At 46.3% G+C, this 23,422-nt stretch overlaps 1 protein-coding gene across 6 annotated transcripts in view; it reads left to right on the forward strand.

The window, feature by feature from the left end:
- Nucleotides 1-23,422, forward strand: part of JAKMIP1 (janus kinase and microtubule interacting protein 1) — a 157,431-nt gene that overhangs the window by 18,037 nt on the left and 115,972 nt on the right. Inside the window, exons 1-2 of one of the 6 annotated variants that reach the window (XM_024993397.2) lie at nt 10,214-10,398; nt 11,587-11,769. The gene's annotated coding sequence lies outside the window, so the exon portion shown is untranslated. 6 annotated transcript variants of the gene reach the window in all.

The following is a 23,422-nucleotide window of genomic DNA, read 5'->3' on the forward strand; positions in this document are numbered from 1 at the left end:
AGAAAGATTGATGGCAGGAGGAGAAGGGGGTGACAGGATGAGATAGTTGGATGGCATCACAGTCTCAGTGCACGTGAGTTTGAGAAAACTCTGAGAGATAGTGGAGGACAGGGAAGCCTGGTGTGCTGCAGTCTGTTCAGAGGTGACTTGGCGACTGAATAATAACAAACCACCTAAGCAAGCACACATTTCAAATTGGTGCTCAGAGTGAAGGGTGTGTCAGCTGTCAGTGGCTTCCTGCAGAAGGAGGCCTGGCCCTGTTACTCTATACTCTGTCCCTCAGGGTGCTGGGCGTGGACTGCTTCATCATTTCTAGGAAAGGAGTGAAGGCAGCGGAGTGTGAAACCAACCCTGAGCCAGGAGTCACAGGCTTGGGTTTGAGTTCTGCCCACCCCCTGCCTGTAATGCTCTGCAGGGGTCCTTCCTCTACACAGTTGTTTGTGGAGTGCCTGCTGTGTGCTGGACACTTGCTTTCTGCTCTCCTGAAGCCCATTGAGCAAGGGTGATAATCAAAGATAAAAGTAGAATGACACAATACCCTTCCCTCTGTCTGGGTCTGTTTCCCCATCTGTAATAATGAAGCGGGTTTTTTTTTTTTTTAATTGTTTTAACAGCTGATCTCCTCCCCCAATATACAAAACAGGGAGGAACTAATTTACCATCACATTTATGACTTTAAACTTACAGCGTTTCAAGTTATGAGTCAGCCCGTGAGAACAGTGAGGTTGGTCTGATGAATACAACTTTCAAAATTAAGTTTGGAGTGTTACTTGGGCTTTATTGTGGGTGTGAAACTATTCTGGTTTGAGAATCTTTTACCCACCACATTTGCAAATGGTAGCGTTTTTGTCAACAACTTGTCTTGCCTTTTGGGGATCCATTTTCCTGGACATGATAGGAAAGTCTCAACACCAAGAAATAAACAAAGTTGAGCGTTCACCTAGTAGCCAGGTCCATGTGCTGGAGTCTTTTGGTGTGCATCTCATTTGAGTTTGCATGCTCTGTCTGTAGTTTAAAATTATTGCACCAGAAAAGAAAAATAGAATCAAACATTGTTGCTCCAACACCCTGATCTTTAAGATCCCTAAGCACCTTCAGGGAGGACCAGGGCTCCATGGAATGTGGTTTGGAACCCAGGCCTGGTCGCCCTCTCCCAGTGCCCCTCAGTCCTGATGGTCTGCTCTCTTAGGTGCTTATTGTTGTTGTTCAGTCACTCAGTCCTGTCCAATTCTTTGTGACCCCATGGACTGCAGCACGCCAGGCCTCCCTGTCCATCACCAGGTCCCGGAGTTTACTCAAACTCATGTCCATTGAGTCGGTGATGCCATCCAACCATCTCATCCTCTGTCACCCCCTTCTCCTCTTGCCCTTACTCTTTCTCAGCATCAGGGTCTTTTCTAGTGAGTCAGCTCTTCACATCAGATGGCCAAAGTATTGAGCTTCAGCCTCAGCATCAGTCCTTCCCATGAATATTCAGGACTGATTTCCTTTAGGATGGGCTGGTTGGATCTCCTTGAAGTCCAAGGGACTCTCAAGAGTCTTTTTCAGCACCACAGTTCAAAAGCATCAGTACTGGCCGCCATCTCTTCGCAGACACCTGTGTCTCTGTGTTGCCATCTGCTCCTCAGTATATCACATTGGGTTGTTTGTTCCGTCTTAGCCTCCAAATGTCCTCACATCCCTAGGACCATGTTCTGGGAAGGAAGCACCTCCAGGAATGTCATTGATGGAGCTGACCCAGGCTGGAAGAAGAGCCACATTAGAACCACACTCACTTCCCAGGTCTCTGTGAGCAGACCTTGAGTGTCCAGTGCTCTCCAAGGATAATCTAAGGATGCTGCCCACTCACTTCTTCCTCAAAACGGACCTTGGGTTACTGGGTTACTGGGAGTGTTTGGAAGGATGATCAGTCATACCGAGAAAGGCTGATGTCTTTCAGAAACCATACACCTGGCTGTGTCACCCCTCTGTTCAGTGGGCTCCCTGTGTCCTAGGATGAAGCCCACACCCCCTGTCAAGACATCTGTGGCCTCATCTCTTGATGCTCTTGCTTTCATCCTTTATCTTCATCTGCTCTGGCTACTATAAGAAAAAATACCATTGACTGGGCAGCTTAAACAACAGAAGTTTATTTCTCACAATTCTGGGGCTGATCAAGGTGCTGGCTGATTCTGGTGAGAGTTCTCTTCTGACTTGTAGGTGGCCGCCTTCTCACTGTGCATTCGTGAAGTGGACAGAGAGAGAGGAAGTAAGCTTTCTTGTGTGTCTGCTTATTAGGACACTGATCCTGTCATGTGAGCCTAATCACTTCCCAAAGGCTTCATCTCCAAATACCACCACATTGGGGATTAGGGTTTCAACATATGAATTTCTGGGGGACACAAACATTCAGTCCATAACACTGCCCCTTGCCTTATGTAACAATCTGTCTTCCTTGAGTTTGCCCTCGTTCCTCCTGTCTCTGTACATCTGTTTTCTTGCCATAGCACACCCTTTCTGCCCCCTCTAAAGGTGGCTCAGGCTCATATCCTCGGGTACTTCCTGACTCCCTAGGCCCTGCATATCTTTCTGTCCCAAACTTGGCCAAACTGTGAGGCTATTGTCTTTCATAGTTTTTCTTCCGCACTGGTGGGAGTCCAGGACCTGGGTGGGATTTGTGTCTGAGGCTTCTGTGCCCAGGACAGGGCCTGGAAATGGGCAGCCACTGGAATGTTGAGTGAATGAGTGAATAAACAAATGGATTAATGAATGAATGGAGTGCATGCTCCTGCTCTTCCTGCCTCAATGCCATTCAACCTTCTTTAGACCCCTGCTGCCTTGTCTGCATGTCTGCATTTCACTCCTGCCAGGGTCCATGTCAGATGTCTCTTTCTTCACACTCTCCTGGGAGCCACAGCCCCAGGTCTGCAGTTATCACCTGGGCTTGTTACATTCATTTCCTCGCCTGCCTCCCTGACTCAGCTGAACTCCTCATGCGGGTGGGGTCACCACTGGGACACACAGCCCTGAGCCATCACATTCAAGGGACTGGGCAAATGTCTGCACCAGATGACGTCATCCTTAAGCCTCTTCCTTCCCTGTGATGGTAGTAACCTGGCAGTGAGTAATCTGGCCATGCGTTCTTCTTGGTCCAGGCACCCCAGCCCTGTAGCAAACCCCCGGTCTCACCCCGCTTGTTTCAGCTCAGCCCTGTGCAGCTCTGGAGTCATTCTCTTGAGAGAAGCCAGGATGTAGATGAGCTCTGTGTGCCCCTCCTCCAACTGTGCACACAGCAGGTGCTCTGTAGTTGTCTGGTGAGGAGTGCCCTAAGCATATCGAGCCCCATTGAGTGGCTGGTGTACAAAGGATGTGGAAACCACAAAAGAAGTTGTTCTTAGCTTGAAAGTCACCAGTCACCCTGCTTCTTCTCAGCGGTGTGATTATGTGACTCATTTCAAGAGAGGTGAGAGAGAAATGGCCTGATGGCCGGGGCCTTTTCTGGGACTTGTTAAGGGGCCCTTGTACATTAACAAAGGGGAGATTCCAAAATGGTGCAGGGAGTTTGTGAAGAGTCAGCAAGAAATAGCAGCAGAAAGAGCAAACACTTTGTATTCAGGTGAGGATTTGAGCAAGTCCTTTACTTGCATGCAGTTGAAATTGTGTCCCTATTAAATGAGGAAAACAACCTGTGCTTCTCCAGGACCTCGTGAGAACCAGGATTATGGATGTAAAGACCTGATGCCTTCTTGCTGCCTAAGGAGTGGCACCCATCTATCCCCAGGTATGCAGAATGGCTGTGGCTTCTTATTATAAACATAGTTTCTTTGACTTTTTGTGGATGAGGCAGTGCCTGGGCTTGCCTGTGGCTCTATCTTTACAACCTAGCACAATATCTGACACCTGGAAGCTACATAGCAGAGCCGGTAAAAATGTGGACATTGGAACCAGACCACTTGGGCACAGCCTCCCACACCTACTTGCTAGCTATGTCACCCAGTCAAAGTACTTCTGTCTTTTCTACCTGAACACTAAATCGGGGCACTAATAATACCCATGTCATGGGGTTGTGGAATTATAGAGAATTTGGAGCATTTGGAAGAATTTCTAGTATAGACTGTTACATAATCAGCGACTGTTACAATTAGTACTACTGGGTGCATATTTGTTGAATTGTATCAAGTTCTATTTGATGGGAGAGGAGTGTTGGTGCTGCCATGATGCTTTATTTCCCTTGCAGCACAGTTATTGGTTCCCATTGCTCTTTCCCACCTCGAAGTTTCTCTCTCATTCAGGATCTGGTAAGATTTTACAGTGAAAAGCTAAAGAAAAAGCAAAACCTCATATGCACAGAATGGTCTAAAGGAAGTTTCACCATGTTCTCATCAGATCAGATCAGATTAGTCACTCAGTCGTGTCCGACTCTTTGCGACCCCATGAATCGCAGCACGCCAGGCCTCCCTGTCCATCACCAACTCCCGGAGTTCACTCAGACTCACGTCCATCGAGTCAGTGATGCCATCCAGCCATCTCATCCTCTGTCGTCCCCTTCTCCTCCTGCCCCCAATCCCTCCCAGCATCAGAGTCTTTTCCAATGAGTCAACTCTTCACATCAGGTGGCCAAAGTACTGGAGTTTCAGCTTCAGTATCATTCCTTCCAAAGAAATCCCAGGGCTGATCTCCTCAGAATGGACTGGTTGGGTCTCCTTGCAGTCCAAGGGACTCTCAAGAGTCTTCTCCAACACCACAGTTCAAAAGCATCAATTTTTCGGTGCTCAGCCTTCTTCACAGTCCAACTCTCACATCCATACATGACCACAGGAAAAACCATAGGCTTGACTAGACGAACCTTTGTTGGCAAAGTAATGTCTCTGCTTTTCAATATGCTATCTAGGTTGGTCATAACTTTCCTTCCAAGGAGTAAGCGTCTTTTAATTTCATGGCTGCAGTCACCGTCTGCAGTGATTTTGGAGCCCAGAAAAATAAAGTCTGACACTGTTTCCACTGTTTCCCCATCTATTTCCCATGAAGTGATGGGACCGGATGCCATGGTCTTTGTTTTCTGAATGTTGAGCTTTAAGCCAACTTTTTCACTCTCCACTTTCACTTTCATCAAGAGGCTTTTTAGTTCCTCTTCACTTTCTGCCATAAGGGTGGTGTCATCTGCATATCTGAGGTTATTGATATTTCTCTCGGCAATCATGATTCCAGCTTGTGCTTCTTCCAGTCCAGCGTTGCTCATGATGTACTCTGCATAGAAGTTAAATAAACAGGGTGACAATATACAGCCTTGACGAACTTCTTTTCCTATTTCTCATTCCTCTAGTTGATGAGAATTTTGTTACGTGGGTCCTGAATATGAGTAGCAATTTTATCAATAATTGTGTTTATGTTTAGTAGGGAACTGAAGTAGGTGGTTTTCTGATGATATTGAAAGTTTCTCATGATTGAAAAAGTTGTACTGTTTTATATAAGCGTTGCTGTTAATTTGGTGACGTTTGATATATCCTGTCAGTATTCTTTGTTCTTGGAGGTGATGGCACAATTTGCAGGAAGGAGCCTTGCTCTTCCTTCCTAAAAATGTTCCTGGATGCATTCAAAGAACATGCCTGGCATAGTGCTGGGTCCTGGGGAAAGAAGACAAAACTGACAATTCTTTAGGCACCTAAAAAGTGGCCTTAGAGTCAGATACACCTGGGTTCAGTCCTGGCTTTGCCACTTAAACAAGCTGTGGACCTTGGGCAGGCGACTTCACCTCTTTGAGCCTCAGTTTCCTTTTATGTCAAATGGGGATAATATTGTTACTTGTTTCACAAGGAGGTTTTGAGGATGGATTGAGATGGGTATCCCCAACACATTGCCTGGCATAGAGTAGGCTCTCATATATGGCGGCTCTTGGTTTAACTGCTGCTTTTAGGGTTCAGGGAAAGGAGTCAGGCCTCAAGAGACCCATGCAGACTGACTCTGGGCCACCCTCAGCCACTTTCCTCTTGTTCTCTGGCTGGCAGGATGGGTAGGGTCACCTTTTCCAGAGGAGGTAGCTGTGTGTGGGGCAAGAGGCCTGGTTTCCTGTGGGTTTGTGGCTTTGCAGCATTGTCCTGTTGATGGCACCTGCGGGTTTCTGGAAGGTGGAGGAGGCAGGTGGTGGTAGATGGGATGAGGTCTCCAAGCCAGCCACCCCGGACATGGTCTGGACTATCTTGTCCCGATCCATCCAGTCTGCCTTTTCACTGTGATATTTATTGAGTAACCCCTGGATGGATGCTTTATGCTCCTCTCTGGGTCTCTGAACCACTATTCAGAGAAGGTAGGAAGAAACAGGTGCTGCAGGAGGTTACATAAGTCTTTAACAGTCAGAGTTAGTGAACGGTGGACCCTAAGCAGGAGAGCTTTGCCTTCTCTCCACCCATGCTGCACCTTTCTGGGTGGGCTCAGCAAGGGGATTATAACAGGCTGAGGTTTGGGAGTGGGTCCTTCCAAGAGCAGATTCATGTGGACTGCACAACAAGATTTCATTTCCTGGGGGAAAAAGAATTTGAAAAGCACCTCTAATCTTTATTTATATATATATATATATATATATATATATTTTTTTTTTTTTTTGTCCTCTCAACACATGTGCTAGCTTTATATTTTACTGGAGTTCATACTGCACCAACTTTGTAGCCTGCCCTTCTTTTTAAGTGCAGAAATCCCTGCTGAAGATTTCCCCATCATATTGTTCCTTTGGAACAGGGACAGGAAGCAGGTGGTGGGCGTGGCCAAGGAGGCGGGGTGGTGATGGAAGCGGAAGGGGAGGAGTCAGGCTCAACTTTAAAAGTCAGTGGCAGGAAGTGATTCCTGACTGGCTGGAAGTTGGGGAGACGTGAGTCGGAGTTGAGGTGTTTGGGGTAACTTCAGTGCTTTAGTGCACATATTTGCTTTTGGAGTTGAGGAGGCTTGAAAGGGGCGGAACAGAGGAGTCTAGACAGAGGGATGACCTGCAGCATGTGAGTCACTCAGTTAGAACAGAGCCGAGTGCTTCCCAAGCCAATGAGAAAATAAGATGGTGGCTCTGATGTAGGTAGTGGCATTGGAGGAGAGCAGTGGGCTTCGCATTGACATTCAGGGAAAGGCAGCCGTTATTGTTTGACTGCTCTCTGGGTCCATCCATGGAAGGGGCTGCTTTTCTTAGCAGACCCTACAGGGGTGGCCTAAATTCTCGTAATCCATGGAGCATTCTCCGGAGACAGAATTTTCTCTGGCTCAGGTAACAGGACTTGATGTTGGTCCTACAGGCTGTAAGAAATGGAGCCAGGATTCAACCTGGGGTCTGACAGGGAAGTCCAGGGTTTTTTAGGGAGGCCCAGGTTTTCAGGGGCAGGAGCATTGGCAGTCATGGAGGACTTGCTGAAGCAGGCAGTAATGTCGCTTATACACCTTTACTTGGTTAAGCATGAGGCCAGGGTAACGAGAGCAGAGGATTGGGTTCAAATCCCGCCTCCTTGTGTATGTTTGCATTAGACACACCCTCTCTGGGCTCCATGCCCCATCAGTACAATGGGGAAGTAGGACCAGGTGGCCTTTCTCAACATCCCGTCCGAGTGTGGGGCTCACTCCTTCTCTACATAAGTGTTTGCTAAATATTTTTCTCTTGAGGAAGACTGATGTCTGACTGCCAACACAGCCTCCCTTCCTGAACTCCGTTCCTGATTGCTGGCTGACAGTGGGTGTCCAGGTAGGTGTCCCTGTTCATGACAAGACTGTGCCCACCATTTTGAAAGACTCTAACTCTTGCTGGCCACCCAGGCTGTCAGTGATGCTAGGAGAGTCACCCACTGGGTGATATTATGGAGTAAGCCCTGGGGCCTGACAGATCTGTGTTCAGATCCCAGTCTTCCTGCATGTTCATTGCCAGTCCTTTGACTCAGAGAACCTCCATTTCTGTATTTTTTAACAGGGAAGTGTTATCTCACCTAATCCCCTAACCTCCCCACCCCCGACCCCCACCTGCCACCCCCTACCCCCTACCCCTGCCCCAATCCTCTTGGTTTTCTTGAAACTGTGCTGCTTCCCATTTCTGTAGAAAAGTAGCCCTGGGGTAGGAGTGATAAGGAGCTTGGTAAATGTTTGAAGAGATTTAAAATTAGATTAAAATGTAAAATACAGGGCTTCCTTGGTGGCTCAGATGGTATAGAATCTGCCTGCAGTGCTGGTGACCCAGGTTTGATTCCTGGGTCAGGAAGATACCCTGGAGAAGGGAATGGCAACGTACTCCAGTGTTCTTGCCTAGAGAATCTCATGGACAGAGGAGCCTGGTGGGCTACAGTCCATGGGGTCGGTTGGTTGCAAAGAGTTAGACACAACTGAGCAACTTTCACTTTTCTTTTCACTTTTCAAAATGTGAAATACAGCTCAATTCAAGCTTTAGAAATTCTTTGTCGTCATTCACTTGGACTATACTCCTATGGTTTTGCCTCTTGAACTATTCACATCCATAATGTCACCTCAGGCTCCTTTATCCCCTATCAGGGAGAGACACACAGCCTCAGGACGCTGTCTCTGCCCCTGGGGGCCCCCTCCAGGCAGCCCTCCATGTTGACCCTGAGCAAGCAGTCAGAAATGCATGGGTGTTTGACCTTGTCCTGGCCATAAACCTCTCCAGTGGCTTCCTGCTGTGCTCAGGGTCAAGTACTAGCCCTTTAGGAATTTATTGTCCTCCCCCCGCCTCCTACCCCCCAACATTAGGCCTCTAATCACTCCAGGGTAGCACTGTGCCTTCTTCATCTATGAAGCTTTAGTACCTGGTATCTGACACTGAGTAGATTGTCAGGAAGTGGTAATGATGCTGTCTGTCACTGTATCTACTGAGCAGAACACATCCTCTGCTATTAGGAGTTTCACTTATAGCCCTTTGGATGCCAGTGTTCCTCTTATAGCCCTTTGGATGCCAGTGTTCCTATTTCTTATACAGATGAAGAACCTGGGGTTCAGAGAGGATAATGGGTCTTGACAGAATTAAAAATAATCATTAAATAAATATAGAGTTAGTCTCTTAAGCTCTTTAAAGGGAGCCATGAGTCATCTATTGGGGCTTCCCAGGAGACACAGTGATAAAGAATCCACCTGCCAATACAGGAGACACAAGAGATGTGGGTTTGATTCCTGGGTTGGGAAGATCCCCTGGAGTAGGAAATGACAACCCACTGAAATATTCTTTCCTGGAAAATTCCATGGACACAGGAGCCTGGGGGGCTAGAGTTCATGGGGTCACAAGGAGTCAGACGCAACTGAGCACACACACACACATAAGGCATCTGTTACTTCAATTGGAAGGAAAAAAATCGGAAATCTTTTCCAGGTGCAGAGGGAGTCCAGGATTGGTAGGCATGCTCCAGTTGTGGGCAGGGTCCTGGTCTAAGGCAGCATCCACCTGCCTGGGCAGAGCTGAGTGGGAAATCCTGCCGATGCCCGCCATGCTGGGATGAGCTCCCAGTTGAAATCAGGCCACCAGTTCTGTTTCCTGTGCATAGTGTATCAGTGATGTAGTGATAGTGAGATGTTTGTGGGACTCTTCATCACTTAGTGCTTGTGGAATTTTAGTTACTATTATTGTTCCACTGTGAAATTTAAAGCTATACAGAAGTAAGAAAGCATTTCATAAAGAAAAAGCCACCAGCTTTCATCTTTATTCCCAGCACCTTCTGAACCACTGTTGTAGTATCTTTTCCAGCATTGTCCAGAGGCAGCATGCAGGTCGAGACCTGTGTCAATGAAACACTTTGCTTCTCATGTGGGCTGAAGGGCTCTGGTTTGGAGCGTATTTCTTGGTGCCTCAGTTCTGTTACTCCTGAGCTGCTGGACTTGGGCCAGTTCCTCAACCTCTCTGGGCCTCCATGGCTTTAACAATCAATGCTCTGGAGAAAACACCACTGCTGGTTAGGGCTGCTGCTTTCTGACATTGGTTGGGATACTGGTGAGGAGAGTCTCAGGGGATTCATGGGGAGGAGGAGGAGGGGACAAATGAGGAAGGGCTTTATCCAAGCCAAGGAGTTTGGTTTTCACCCTGAGGGCAGTGAGGCACCAGCGACAGTCTGTGAATATATTTTACTGTTTCAGATTCTCAGAAACGTAGTGGTAGACACCCAGATCAGGGACCCTGGATTAGAACTCAGCAGGGCTCAGGGTGGCCATGAATGAGGGGGCAGAGGGTGAGGAAGTGGCCAGACTCCATCCCTGCAGATGGGGAAACCGAGGCCCACAGTGTCTATGTGACTTCTCCAGGTAGACTCAGCAGTTGCGAGGTGGGAGCCCAGATCCCCTGCTCTTCTGCACTGTGGCCCACCTGACCCGGCTGCCAGCTCCCAAGGACAGAAGGACCCCACTGTCATGCCCGTGGGCATGTGGTTTGTGTTTTTCTTAGACACAGAGCCGAAGTCCAAGGTTGGTATCACCTGAGGGTTCATCATCCTCAATCATGGTGCCTAGAACCCTTTCCAGCTGCCCTGTCCTACTACTTGTCAAAGATTATTCTAATGAGGCTTATTATTCTGATTGTCTTTATGTTTTACTTTTCCACTTGATTATTTGGGGAAGTTTGTGGTTTGGAGTACCTCTGACAGAGACATGACCTCACCCTGCATACAACTGCTCTTTAATTAAAGTGCTGGGTCAAGAAAAAGAATCATTTTGCTAAGTAGGACATCACTGCAACAATTGGTGACATACATTGGAGTGGGAAACGTATCAGTGGTAAAATCTCCTGGTTTTGATAATTGTGTTGTGATCTCATCATGTCTTTGATGTTAAGAGATGAAAGCCACAGCACTGAGGGTGAGCTGTTGTGGTGTCTGCAATTTATTTTCAAGTGGTTCATAAAAATAGACTTTTATAGATGTATCAATTCTATCGCTATAGATCTATAGATTGTATAGATTCTATCGATGTATAGAAACATCGATAAAGTAGCAGAGGGAAACTGTGAACTATTGGTGAGTCTAAGGAAGATGTGGAGAGTTCACTATACTATTCTTGGGACTTTTCTGCAGTTTTGAAACTTTGCAAATTGAAAAGTTTGTACTTTTCAATTTGTACTCCTAGCAGGAGAGGCTTGGTGAGGCTCGGCTCTGTTCACCATCCACCCTTGGGTCTCTGGCCTCTTCGGCATCTCCATCACCTCTAGGTGGAGAGAACTACTTACTCCACAGTTCCATTCTGATCAGCCTCCTGGGGACCAGTCTTGAATCAGAGACACAGACTTTTGACAGAATTCATTCTACCTTCTTTAGAGAAATCATTTCATTTTCAGAATCTTTCCTTTTGGGTCAACTTTCCTTAAATTTTTCATTTCTCTTCTTGCTTTACATGTTTATTGTGTTGCCTTCTAAAATTACTAAAATCCTATTTTTATTGTAACTATTCAAACCAAGAGGAGAATAAAGAAAGAACTACATTCTCTCCATGCTTGTGGGAACATATAGAAATTCACACACGCATAGTAGGGCTTGGTGTCTTTGTTTTTTTTATCCTTTACTAATCTGGGATCCCTACCTCTCCATGAAGACATGACTTAAGGGCTCCCTTCTCCAGGAAGCCCTCCAGGCTCTGAGCACTGACCTTATTTCATTGCAGTCATCTGATTATAAGCCACCACCCCTGCCAGATCGTGGGTAATGCAGGGGCAGCAGCTGTTCCCATTTCATCGTCTGTACTCAAGCCGGGAGCCCAGGAGATGTACATTCAGTGTTTGTGGAGTGAACAGATGGGCAGGGCCAACATCCTGGGCAAGGATGCTGCCTGAGCAGAACCTTGCAGGTAAGAGATGCCTCCTCCTTCAAACATTCCTTCTAGCCCTGAAGAAGAGAGTTCTAAGGCCCTGGGCATCTGGGATAGAAAGTCAGTTTGGGGAACATGGCCACTGCCACCCTGAGGCTCCCGTGCCCTGGCTGGCTGTCCTAACAATAATGCCCTGTGTGGGCCAAGCTGGTGGGATGGGTCATGAATGACCAAGGGTGGGGCCGGGGCTGGGTTCTCTCTTTTCCCCCAGGCCCAGTACAGGCTGGCCCGCTGGTGGTCTTGGGTGCAAGGAAGAAGTCCAGGCTAAGGCTGGAGAAGCACAGGATTTAGACATGGGACTGGCCTGGGTCTCGTTATCTTGCCCTGTCCTGGCTCCGTCCTCATTAGAGGCACTGCTTTCTGCAGCTGGGATTTATTAATCTTGTCTGCAGATTGCTCGGTTGGTGCCAAGGGACCAGGGCATAGCCAGCTGGAGGAAGTTGAAAGATCAGCAGGATGTAAAGCTGAGGGGCTGGCATCTCAGCTAGTGTGCTGGGGAGTGTAGACAGGAGCATCACTTGCTCTGGGCAGCTGTCCTGAGCTCGCCTGCCGGTTCAGGCTGAGGGGGTCGCAACTCGCCTGAAGGCAGGACTGTAGATACTAGAACATTGGACTGAGATTTCAGAGGATTTTCATTACTGGAAGAGAGTGGGCTGAGAATTCTCTAGTGGTGTGGTGTGTGTCCTGGGAAGAGTGGTCAGCGTCAATTGAGGAGCCTGTGGAGAAGTGAGAAGTTCAGCTTTTCTGTTAGTTTCAGTTATTAATGATGAATATCAATAATGCTTAACTATTAGATATCTTCATAGCTCTGTAAGAATATATACTTCAGCAACTTTGAAATTAGCATTTTCCCTATTTAATGGAAGCATAAACTGAGTAGGAAAGTGACTTTGAAAAGTCAAGTCTGTGGACTCATTCCTGATTCCATGGCCAGGCCCTGTACCCGGAGTTGACATCTGGAGATGAAAGAAGCACAGCCCTAGTCTCACCTGGTCTAGGTGGTTTCTGAGATTGGACCACCAACATGCAGGACATGTAAAGATCCCTCTTCCACCTTCCCACACCCATCACTATTTTGCATTCATTTCCTTGGCATTTGTCTCTGAACAAACGCTGAACTGAGTTGGTCTAACCAAGCAGGGGTCCCCCGCCCCCAGGATCTAACACCTGATGATCTGAGGTGGAGCTGATGTAATAATGATAGAGATAGAGTGCACAGTACATGCAGTGTGCTCGGATCATCCCAGGCCATCCCCCTGCAGGTCCATGGGAAAATTGTCTTCCATGAAACCACTCCCTGGTGCCAAAATGGTTGGGGGCCGCTGGTCTACACGACAGGAGGTTCTGTATTCTCTCTCTCCCCCAGACTCTTGTCTGCCTGTCCATCTAGGCTAACAGTCTTTGATGACTGGGGCTGTATTGTGAATACCCAGTGGTGGGGGTCATGATGGTAGTGCTGGGAGGGTGGTGGGGAGGGTGGTGATGGTGATGGTGTTGTGGTAAGAAGGGTGGTGGTGGTGTGGGTGATGGAGCTGGTGGTAATTATGGTGATGCTGATGATGGAGGTGGCGGTGAAAGTGACTTTGGTGCTGGCGGTGGTGATGGTAGTGGTGGTGATGGTATTGGTGGTGGTTTGAGGGTAGTTTTGGTGATGGGTGTTGGTGATCATGATAATTTGGTGGCGGTGGTGATGGTAGTGATGGTGGAAATGATGCTGATGGAGTGGTGGGGTACTGGGGAGAGTGGTGATGGTGATGATATTGGTGATGGTGCTGGTATTGGTGGTGGTGGTGTGAGGGTGGTTATGGTGATGGGTATTGGTTACTGATAAGGGAAGAGACGCCTCCTCCTTCACACATTCCTTCTAGCCCTGAGGAAGAGAGTCCCAGGGCCCCGGGCATCCGGGGACAGAAAGTCACTTTGGAGAACATGGCCAAGGCCACCCTGAGGCTCCCATGCACCCTGGCTGTCCTCACATTAATGCCCTGTGTGGGACAGGCTTGTGGAATGGGTCATGAGTGACCAAGGGTGGGGCCGGGGCTGGGTCCCCTCTTTTTCCCCAGGCCCAGTACAGGCTGGCCCCCTGGGGGTCTTTGGGGTGAGGAAGAAGCCCAGGCCAGGGCTGGAGCAGCACAGGATTTACACGTGATGGTGGTGATGGTGGTGGTGAGAGAGGCGGTGGTGTTGCAGGTGATGGTAATATTGTGTTGGTGGTGGAGACGATGGTGATGGTGATGGTATTGATGATGGTTGTGAGGATGGTGGTGGTGAGGGTGATGTCGTAGTAGGGCTGCTGGTGGGAGGTGCCGATGGTAGGGATGGTGGTGGCTGTGGTTTTGATGGTAGTGTGAAAGTGAAAGTCGCTCAGTCGTGTCCGACTCTTTGCGACCCATGGACTATATTAGATGGTCCATGAAATTCTCCTGGCCAGAATATTGAAGTGGGTAGCTGTTCCCTTCTCCAGGGGATCTTCCTGACCCAGGAATTGAACCCAGGTCTCCCATATTGCAGGCAGATTCTTCACCAGCTGAGCTACTAGAGAATCCCTGTGTGTGTAGTAAAACTTAAAACTATGGGTCCACTTGTACTCACGTAAGCACTTTAGTTGTCAGTCTACTGCCTCTTCATAACAAGTTATGAAGTTGGAATCACCACTAGGCTCCTTAGCCAGGTGGGACACAGGGCTGCAGTCAGTGCATGCTAAAGTTGGATTCGAACCCTGATAGATTGGCTGCAGAAAAGAAAGAAAGTGAAGTCGCTCAGTTGTGTCTGACTCTTTGTGACCCCCTGGACTGTAGCCTACCAGCCTCCTCCATCCACACTAAATCAGGGTTAGCCAAGTGTGATCCTGGGACCTCCGGCATGACATCACCTGTGGAAATGCTGACTCATGGGCCCAACCCATTTGATCAGCATTACTGGGGATGGGCCAGCTAAGGGGCATTCAAGGAGCTTGTCGTTCTCAAGTGCATTAAAGTTTGAGAAGCACTACATTAAGGTCACCCAGGCCTGCTCTCAGTTGCTGAGTCAGTTAGTCAGCGTGTAACCCAGGCTTGCGTGTCTCTAACCTTGTTCCTTCCAGTGGCCTGTGTGCACCAGAGCATCAGGACCGTGGCCTCCTTCCTGGTGAGATGAGAGCTAATCCAGAGCAGAAGGGAGCAGGGAAAGGGGAAGAAGGGCAGATCCTCTCTTCACTGTGTGCTTGACTCACCTGGGCATCTAGTTAAAATGCAGGTTCTGAGTCAGTGGGTCTGGGGATGGGGGCCTGAGACCCTGTATCTCTCAGGCAATCCCGGAGATGCTGACGCTACTGGTCTGTGGACCCACTTTTGAGTTGCAAGAGATTCTCATCCTTGAACTTGCATCAGCGGCACCTGAACGGCTGGCTGAACTCACCCCCACATTTCCGATTCAGCAGGTCTGGGTTGGGCCTGAAATCTTGCATTTCTAACGAGCTCCCTGGCTGTGCCAGTGCTCCAGACCTGGAGGCCACACCTGGAACAAGCAAGGCCCGAAACCAGCGGCTAGAGCTTTGGCTGCACGTTAGAATCACCTGAGGACCTTAAACAACCACTGAGACCTGTACCCACTCCAGGATGCTGAGTCACTGAGATGGAGCAGGGCCTGGGCATCAGGAATTTTCAGCCAAGGTTGAGAACCGCTGCTGGAGCCAATTTTTTTTTTTTAACTCTAGTTGCCCAGGTAGTTGAGAATATGATACCATCTTGGCCCCTGGAGAGTTCTGATTCAGTGGCCAGGTGGAGCTGGGCACGGGTATGAACAGTCAATTCTCTGGGCTTTTCCAGTGGTCAGCAGGGCTAGGAACAGTTGCCCTGGACTGAGAGCTTGTGCCTGGCCCCTTGAGGCTCCTGTGCTGCTGGCCGTAGGTCCTGAGGACCGGCCTCGTGCTCCAAGCCTCTAATTCCTGCCCTTGGCGAGGTGAAGCGCCTTGTGCTCAAAGAGACTCTGAAGAGATTCCGCTTCTGCTGCTCCCCACTGGGCTGTGTGACCTCCTGGAACTTAGTTAACCTTCCTGAGCTCTGCCTTCATCTATAAAGTGAGGGAAATAAACTATTTGCTCCAAGGAGTTGCCTGAGAAATAATGTTTATAAATGGCTTGCACCGCATCCCGACACTCAGGAGTGCCCCTCAAGATCAGTAGCTGCGTTTTATTTATTTATTATTTATTTATTACTGATAAATCAAATGGAACGGCTCTGAAACATGAGGAGCAGGAGAATCATGGGGGAACTTTAGGCTTCTGTGAGATTCATTAGGCTCCAGGGCTTCTGGTGCACAGCAGTTTGAAAATCACTGATGTTAGAATAATCTGGTGGTGGTTATTAGCTAGTAGCTTAGAAGAACTCACTCAGTGGTCTTGGACTCTGTGACCCCATGGACTGTAGGCTGCCGGTCTCCTCTGTGCATGGGATTTTTCCAGGCAAGAATACTCGAGTGGGTTGCCATGTCCTTCTCCAAGGGATCTTCCTGACCCAGGGGTCAAATCCAGGTCTCCTGCATGTCAGGCAGATTCTTTACCATCTGAGCCACCAGGGAAGCCCAAGGACACCCAGATTTCTGGCCTAGGGGGCTGATGGGGTATTTCCTGGGGTGAGGAACTTGAGAGAAACACAGATGTAAGGATGGGAAGTGGGGAGCCCAGTTCTGGGCTGCGTATTATGAGATGTCTGTGGGTTAGCAGGAAGGTATGGATGGCACTTGGAGACATGCGTCCGAAACACGAGACAGTCCTGGGCTGTATTGCCACCATCTCTGAGGAGAGGCTCTGGTTCTTCAGCACTTAGAGCTTCTTGTGTTGTGCTATGACATTGACATCTGATCATGTGAGTGAGATCCATTTGCAGCATCTGAAGGATGCTGTGTGCCATGAACTGGCTCTGGGTCTTGCTTATGGTCTGCTTTGGCCCTCAGGCAACACTTTGACCATTGCTCCCCCTGTGTGTTGTCAACCCCTTGCCTCACTTTCTCTGCCTTTCCCTCCTGACACCTGTTCTGAGGCTGCCTCTTGGAGGCCATAGTTAATGGTTTAATGTCTTGGGTCAGGCCTGGTTACAGCTGTCATTGGTAGGTTGTGGGCATGGACATGGCTCCTCTCAGCCTTGAGGGTTTTGTTTAGTTCCCTTGCCTAATGGTTAAAAGTCAATTTAAAAATAAATCATATATATTCAACATTGATCATTATTAGAGAAGTGCAGATCAAAACTACCATGAGGTCCCATCTCACACTGGTCAGAATGGCCATTATCAAAATGTCTACAAATAAATTATGGAGAGGGTGTGGAGAAAAGAAACCCTCCTACACTGTTGATGGGAGTATAAATTGATGCTGCCACTATGAAGAACAGTATGGAGGTTCCTTAGAAAACTAAAAATAAAGTTACCATATTATCCATCAATCCCACCTTTGGGTATATATCTGGAGAAAACCAGAATCAAAAAGATACATGCACCCCAAAGTTCTTTGCAGCCCTGTTTACAATAGGCAAGACATGGAGACAACCTGTATGTCCATTCACTGAATGCATAAAGATGTGGTCCATATGAACAATGGAATACTACTCACTCCCCCAAAAGAATGAAATATTGCCATAAAAAATAATGAAATATTGCCATTTGCAGAAACATGGAAGACTGTTAATTCTGAGTGAAGTTAGATGAAGTGAGTGACGGTTGCTCAGTCATGTGAAGGTTGCTCAGTCATGTCCGACTCCTTGCGACCCCATGGACTGTATAGTCCGTGGAATTCTCCAGGTCAGAATACTGGAGTGGGAAGACTTTCCCTTCTCCATGGGATCTTCCCAATCCAGGGATCGAACCCAGGTCTCTTGCATTGCAGGTGGATTCTTTACCAGGTGAGCCACACGGGAAAGGCAGATATTATATGGTATCACTCATATGTGGAATCTAAAAAATAATATTCAATACAAATGATTTATTTACAAGACAGAAATAGACTCACAGACATAGAAAAAAAAAACAATTACTAAAGGGGAAAGGGGGGAGGGATAAATTAGTACAGGATTAACAGATACTATATATTCTATATAAAAAATATATATAATATACAATATATAAAGTATACACTATATATTCTATATATAAAATAAATAAACAGCAAGGATTTACTGTATAGCACAGAGAACTATATTCAATATGTTGTAATAACCTGTATAAGAATCTGAAATATATATATATGTATGTATATGTGAATCACTTTGCTATATACCTGAAACTAACACAATATTGAAAATCAATTTTACTTCAATATAAAAAAAAGAAAAAATCATGTATATGTGTGTGCGCACATACACACAGTTTCCCAGGGCTGCTATAACAAAATACCACAAGCTGGGAGGCTTAAAACAGGTGTTTTTTCCTCTAGTGGATGTGAAGTGCTGTCTCACTGTGGTTTTGATTTTCATTAATGACTAGTGATGTTGAGCACATTTTCATCTGTCTATTGGCTGTTGGTATATATCTTCCTTGGAAAAATACCTATTTAAATCCTTTGCCTATTTAAAAATGAGGTTGTTTGTCTCGATTGTTGAGTTGTAAGAGTTCTTTCTGTATTCTGGATATAGGCCCTGTCGACTAAAAAAAGATGTACAACTTGAGAATTGAGAGTTAAGTTTTATATGGGGCAAAATGAGGACTGCAGCCCGGGAGGCAGCATCTCAGACAGCTCTGAGAGGCTGCTCCAAAGCGGCAATGGGGGAAAGTCAATATATAAGGTTTGGGTGAAGGGGGAGTACCATGAAGCACTCACTTTACAAAAGATTTTTTGTTAGTCATGAGGATCTGATGTCACCATGAAGGGATATAGTGCTTCTCTAGATATGAGGAGATGCAAGGGTTGAGATCATGAAATTTGTTCCTAAAAACATCCACAATCTAAAGACCTGTCCACCAGGTTCCCTGGAGTACAGAGTGCCTCACCCTACTTTGAACTCCCTCAGGGGTTGTTGAAGGTCAGCAGAATGGGGTTCGATTTTCTTAGAGGCAGATGGCAAATGCCTTTGTTGTTCAGTCATTGGCAGCGCCCTTGATAAGTGCCAATTTGTAGTTGACAGCCTCTTATTGGATATATGGGAGGCTTCCCTGGTGGCTCAGATGGTAAAGTGTCTGTCTGCAATGCAGGAGACCCAGGTTCGATCCCTGGGTCGGGAAGATCCCCTGGAGAAGGAAATGGTAACCCACTCCAGTACTCTTGCCTGGAAAATTCCTTGGATAGAGGAGCCTTGTAAGCTATAGTCCATGGGGTCACAAAGAGTCGGACACGACTGAGCGAGTTCACTATTGGGTATATGACTTGCAAATATTTTCTCCTGTGGATTTTCTTTTCATTTTCTTTGTGCCATCTGGGTTAGTTTCCTGGGGCTGCTATAACAAATGGCCACAAACTGGGTGGTGTGGTCCTAAAACAACAGAAATCTATCCTTGCCCAGTGCTGGAGGCCAGAAGTCTGAAGTCAGGGTGTCAGCAGGGTCACACTCCCTGTGAGTCTCATGCCTCTTCCAAGTTTCTGGTGGCCCCAAGCATTCCTCGGCTTGTGGCCACATCACTCCAAACCTTCACCACTGTTTTCACGTGGTCTTCTTCCCTATGTGCCTTTCTGCTGTCTCTTATAGACTCCAGTTCCAGAATGATCTCCTCTCAAGATCCTTAACTTATTATGTCTGCACATACCCCATTCCCAAATAAGGTCACATTCTGAGGTTCCCGGTGGACATGAATTTTTGAAGGACACTATTCAAACCAAACCACTGCAGTGTCCTTCAAATTTTAAAATTCTGGTCAAGTTCAGTTTATCTTTTTTTTTTTCCATTTGTGCTTTGCATATCTTATCTAAGAATTCATTGCCCAGTTCAAGGTCATGAAGATTTATTCCTGTGTTTGCTTCTAAGGGTTTTTTTCTTTTGTATATGACATGAAGTGGGTATTAGCTTCACTCCTTTGCTTGTGAATATCTAGTTGTCCCAGCACCATTAGTTAAAACGGCTGTTATTTCTATCAATTTATCTTGATATTCTTGTCAAAAATAGAAATGACCATACATGTAAAGGTGTGTATTTGAATTTTCAGCTCTGTTCTGTTTATCTCTATGTCTGTCCTCATACAAGCATCACATTGTCTTGATCACTGTGGCTTTGTGGTGAGTTTTGAAATCAGGAAATTTGTGTCCTCAATCTTTGGTTGTTGTTTGTTTTAACGGTTATTCATGTTGAAATTTCAGGACTATCTTCTTGAAGAAGTCAGCTGGGATTTTGATAGGAATTGTGTAGAATCAGTAGGTAAATCTGGTCTTAACTATATTAAGTCTTATGATCCATGAACATAGGATGCCTCTCCATTTATTAAGGTCATCTTTAATTTCTCTCCACAGTATTTTATATTTTTCAGTCTTTTACTAAATCCATTTTATTCTTTTTAAGTTACATTTTTAATTGGAGGATAGTTTCTTTACAATACTGTGTTGGTTTCTGCCACACATCAACATGAATCAGCCGTAGGTGTACATATGGTCCCCTCCCTCTTGAACCTCCCTCCCGCCTCCCACTGATACAGCCACTATGGAGAGCAGTATGGAGATTCCTTTAAAAACTAGGATTACAACTGCCATATGATCCATTTTATTCTTTTAAATATTATTTATTTTTAGAGGTTGTCCCCAAAACAAAATTCCCCACTGGAAGAGACTCCTCCGGTTTGAGAAATGATTGTTTCCCTCCTTTGAGTGCTGTTTCTTCTGAAGATTTTCTTTTTAAGCTGAGCCTAGGAATTGAGGTCCAGACTCCAGGCGTCAGGGGGATTGCACCATAAAGTCTTAGAAACTCAGGTTGGAAGGAGTCTTAGGGACCCTGGCACCAAACTCTGCTTGGGCTATATTGAAGTTCTGAGTTGAATGGAGTCATGTTTTTCTTTATTTCTGTGTTCATCTGTCCTTCCATCCATTCCCCCTCCTGCCTCTTTAACCCCACCACCAGGGTATCCCACATGGCACTCTGCGCTGAGGGATAGAGACTGGGGTGACTTAGACCCAGTCCCTGCCCCCAGGAAGCTCATAGCCCGCAGGAAATGAGGAGGCAGCCTAGATGCCAGCCTCAAAGATGGAGAGGCAGAGGTTAGGGGTGTTGGGGACAGAGAGAAGTCTGTTTATTTTAATGGAATTGACTGGAGTAGATAAAGTTGACGGTGAGGAGCCCTGGAGGGAGCTGACACTGCAGTAGCTGGGACAAAGGAGGGAGGTTTGAGAGAAGATGGGAATGAGAAGGGTTCCAAGGCCAGAGAAGAAGCAGGTGTTGATTTTGGGAGTGCAAGCTTGAGAGTGAGTAACCGCTTCTCGGTTCAGCTTGCTCTGTCCCTTATAGAAAAATACCATTTTCTCCTCTCTCCTGAACAGTCTGTGCTGTTCATTCCTAGCTCATTTTGATTCAGTTACAAACGGAATCATCTTCCAGTTTTATCCGCGAATTGGTTATTGCTAGTATATAGGAAAGAAAGCTATTATTTTTGTCAGTTAGACATATTCATCTACTCTGGGAGATTCTAAAAGTCCCATTAGTATATTTAGTCCCAATTGGATGTTTAGTATATTTCATCTTCTTGGTGCCATTGTCTCTTCTCTGCAGCCTAATTTCTTCTCCCTCTCTTTTTCTTGGCCCAAACCTACCTACCCCCACTCCATTTCCTGGTTCTTCTCTCCCTCCCCACTGTTGACAGCAGCCTTCCACCTTTTCTTTCTAAGAATCCTCTTTGTTCACACAGCCGCCTTCCCCTGCCCCTAAATGGAAATACTTTCTTGGCTTATCCTGCTCATTAGAGCTGTGATGCCAGTGAGTGTCTCGACTTGGGGCTTTTCCCCTGAGAAAAGGGATCACTCGATTTGTGACCAGCTTTTCACACACAGAAATCTTGCCATGGCCTCTGCTTGGCTTTATTTAACGAGTGCCTTTTTATTCCCATCTTTATGGATTATCTCCCTGTCTGATTGTTCCCTTAGGAAAGATTCTAGAAGTGAAGCTACTAAGCGAAAGCAATCCGCATTTAAAATTTTTCACAGGAGTTGCCAAATGGCAGTCTAGAAGAGCTGTGCCGGTTTGTACCCACCAGGAGTGAGCGGGAATAGCCATGTCCCAGGACCCTGCCAACAGTGCAGACCTGTGCCAGCGTGACAAGTGAGAATTCTCATCCCTAGTCTCGTTTTTGGATTTCAGTGAGGCTGAGCATCTTGTCGCCTGTGTACTGGCCACGTGCTTTTCTTTTTGGAGAATTGCTTCTTCATTATTTATGCTTAGTTCTCTGTTGGCACGTCGCTTAAAGCAGATTTGATTTGTAAAGCTTCGTAACCTAAAGGGGATATTAACTCCTGGTCTTTAATATGTTGCAATAATTTTTTTCCCATCTTGGGCTCTGGTGTTTTCACTCTGGGATGCTTTTCCCCACCAGAAGTTTAGCCTTAGTGCCCTCTGTGGACGCTTAAACTGTTGGCCTCCTCTAATACTTGTTTTTAGGAGATTTCTTTGTTCTGTGGTTTCTTTAAAAAAAAAAAAAAGTTGATTTACAATGTTTCCAGTGTGAAACAAAGTGATTCATACCCACACACACACACACATATCTATTCTTTCAGATTCTTTTCCATTATAGATTGTTATAAGATACTGAATATAGTTTCCTGTGCTATACAATAGGACCTTGCTGTTTATCTATTTTATACATAGTAGTGTAAATATCTGTTAATTCCTAATTTATCCTTCTCCCTTCCACCTTTCCCCACTGGTAACCATAAGTTTGTTTTCTAAGTCTGTAAGTCTGTTCCTGTTTTGTAAATAAGTTCATTTGTATTAATTTTTTAGATTCCACATGTAAGTGATGTCATATGATATTTGTCTTTCTCTGTCCACCTTACGTCACTTAGTATGATAATCTCTAGGCCCATCCATGTTGCTGTAAATGACATTACTTCATGCTTTTTTATGGCTGAGTAGTATTCACTGTGTATACATGCATATATGCATGTGCATATATAGACATGTATACGGTGTGGTATACATACATGGGGATGTGCATATACACATATGTATATGTATACATCTGTTTATACCACATCTTCTTCATCCATTCATCTGTTAGTGAAGCCTTGTTTTTATCTCAGTGTGTAATCCACATGAAAGTTGTTTAAGGATCTAGATAGATATCTGGTTTTATTTGTTCCCAAATAGCTTGTCCTCTGTCCCAGTCCAGTGGTAGGGCATGAGCTATTCTCTCTCTCCCCATTTATGTGGGTTAAATTCCTGTGTCTGTCCTTGGATCCGTTTTTTGAACTTTCTCTCCCATCTCACTGATCTGTCGATCAGCCCACATGGTATCCCTCAGGAAAGAGGCACAGACACCCAGCTTGAAGTTTTCAAACCAGTTTTACTTTCCCTCAAAAAAGATAGATTTCCTGTCTGAAGATGGCAACTCTGTGGATGTGTGTGTGAAAGTCCCTCAGTCGTGTCCGACTCTTTGCAACCCCATGGACTATAGCCCTCCAGGCTCCTCTGTCCATGAAATGCTCCAGGCAAGATTACTGAAGTGAGTTGCCATTCCCTTCTCCAGGGGATCTTCCTGA

This window comes from Bos taurus, chromosome 6 (genome assembly GCF_002263795.3).
Source record: "Bos taurus isolate L1 Dominette 01449 registration number 42190680 breed Hereford chromosome 6, ARS-UCD2.0, whole genome shotgun sequence".
Lineage (NCBI taxonomy): Eukaryota > Metazoa > Chordata > Mammalia > Artiodactyla > Bovidae > Bos > Bos taurus.